Below are 2,517 nucleotides of genomic sequence, written 5' to 3'. Positions count from 1 at the left end.
AAACATGTAAATATTCCTTAAAAATCGCCTGTATAACTTAAACGCAGTTTCTCAACTGCTTACAGGTGGTACAGTAGTGCTGGATCTAGGATCCAACACTGACCTAGAAAAAGTAACCATAACCCCACTTACCTGCTAAGTGAAATTCCTTCCATAGGATAACATTGGTAATTTGATCAGAAAAAGTTTCTAAGTGTCAACTTTTAAAATAGCAAAATATTGCTTAAAAATCACAACAGTAACTAAAACGAATTTACTCACTTGTTTCCAAGAACTGTCCCAGGACTGAATCTAGGATCCAGTCCTGGATTTAGAAAAGTAATCCTGAAAGTAATTAATTGCATATAACTTAAAATTCCCATTGAGCTCAATGTATTATTGTGATTCAAATTGTGTTGCCTATTGCAATAAACTGTAACTATGACCTGCAAAAGTCAATTGCCTATTGCAAAGTATTTAACTAAAGCATCTCATTCTGAGCAAGTATATTTTGATACCTATTGTTGGTTCTAAAATAAAACAACAATATCTTTTGTATGCAAACCAATGGCCTAGAGTTCAGTTCTTGAGTGTGTGAGACCATTTGCTGACTGAGTGTGTACAACAAATGTTTTACACTGTACTCTGATACTGCCTTACTGCTCGGCAAGCTACCACTTTAGAGAGTAAGGTTATATCTAACTTTAGCCTCTGCCAAACCTCTGGGGACTGGGGACTCTGTGCACACTGTACCTATTTGGGAACAGTATATACAGAGCCACTTTCTCACAGTAGTGATAAAGTGATTAGAGTCCTAAGGCCAACATAAAGATACAGCAAAACGTGAGGTGAAAAGCAAAAAGGTTGCTGGTAGGCCACCTTAAGGATGCCAGGTCTAACAAAAACTGAACTAAGGATAACATGAGTAAAACATCAGGTTTCTCTACTGCATTTGGTGAGACAAGTGGGCCTTCTTTTATCTTCCATTCAAGCAATCTTTGACAGACCCCTTTATTATAGAGACTTTTAAAGGATTAAAGATAAGGCACTTACAAAGGAGTCCCAAATACTCAGAGATGGTTGACTTCTGTAATATGGGTTGTAGACTAAAAGCAGCGCAAAAACAGAGTGCAACAGGGTCCAAAAAACTTGAGTGCCACAAGAGAGTTTGAATGCAAGCGTATCCTTTTACAGATCCAGAGATATACTCATGCAATTTTTGTTTTTAGGACAGAACGTGCATGATGAAAAAAACATTGTTTTTAAAAAGCGCATTGCAGAATATCAGTACTTTGATGTGGGAAAACGTTCAAACAAAATATTTGTAAGCAGCTTACAGCAAGTTGTTGTGGCCAAGTGGTTAAGGCGATGGACTCGAAATCCATTGGGGTATCCCCGCGCAGGTTCGAATCCTGCCAACAACGAGAATCTTTTTATTATCGGCTACAATTTCAGAAGTTAACCTTTAGTATTTCTTCCATTTCAGTTTTATAAATAGGTGGCTTATTTTTGTGTCACTATTGCCTCTCCACATATTTGTTATCGCTACCTCTTTCATGTCTTTGCTACACCTCATTCCTACTTTAGCACTGGTGTAAACGCTTCAAATTATTATACCGTTGCTCTCTCATTCATACCTGCACATGCACTTGAAAATTACTTTACCAATAAAAGACGCATAGAGAGAAATAGAACAAAAGTGCTGGCTGGATTGGCAAACACACTTCATAAAACTGCATTTTCTTTTTTATTCTCCCCCGTGTTACATGCTTAACCTCCCCATGTGTAATTTCTCTTAACCTGCTGTCCCAGGAAGAGAATTTCATCTACAGGCTCTTTCTGTGTTTTTTTCCCTAGTCTGTCTTTCCCATTTCTTAGCTGTGTAACTGTTCCTTTACGCGCTCTATTTAAACGCCATCAATCTCATTTGAGCTCCTTGCTCCCGCTTCTGTTTTCTCCACCTCTCATACTGCCAGTTCTCTCTTTCTCTGTGGTTGGTGGCTACTTTCCTGAGCTTCCGAAGCCACGTGGTTCCTGCCTCTTGTTGTCAGACTTGAATTGGAAAAGGAACCATATTAACAAGCCTTTACCACTCACACACGGCGGAAGTTTATACTTTAATTCAGTGAGCTAAGAAAAGCATGTTGTGGGTCCCCTACGAGCCATGGTGCTTGCTTCATCATGATTTGGCACCAGTCATTAGCCGCAGCTCTGCTAATGAGCCACTGAGGTCAGTTTCAATATTTACTCAAAAACATAACCATGCAGCCCACCCCTCAACTGTGTATTTATCTTGCTTTTCTGCTGTTCATGTGATTAGCTGGGAGGAGCTCACGGCGACATCCTCCCTATAAAAGTGTAGATGGATCACTCTCTAACTCTTTCTTGCTTCACATACAAATGGCTTGAAAGGTGCAGGGAAGATGCAGGTCTAATAGACAGAATAGAAGGTCTGTGCCAGGTGGGTTTCTCTGCATTGGTGTCCCATCACAGGTCCGCAAGTGTAATGTGTGATCTTTGACTCCTGGCATTTCACAA

The 2,517-nt window shown here is 39.8% G+C and overlaps 1 non-coding gene across 1 annotated transcript; it reads left to right on the top strand.

Annotated features, from left to right (window-relative positions):
- Positions 1–1,321: 1,321 nt before the first annotated feature.
- Positions 1,322–1,403, top strand: TRNAS-CGA (transfer RNA serine (anticodon CGA)). The gene has a single exon. It is a non-coding gene; the product is annotated as a tRNA-Ser (tRNA).
- Positions 1,404–2,517: the final 1,114 nt, after the last annotated feature.

Source organism: Triturus cristatus, chromosome 12, assembly GCF_964204655.1.
Source record: "Triturus cristatus chromosome 12, aTriCri1.1, whole genome shotgun sequence".
In the NCBI taxonomy this organism is placed as follows: domain Eukaryota; kingdom Metazoa; phylum Chordata; class Amphibia; order Caudata; family Salamandridae; genus Triturus; species Triturus cristatus.
This window is presented reverse-complemented; position numbering and strand designations above follow the sequence as displayed.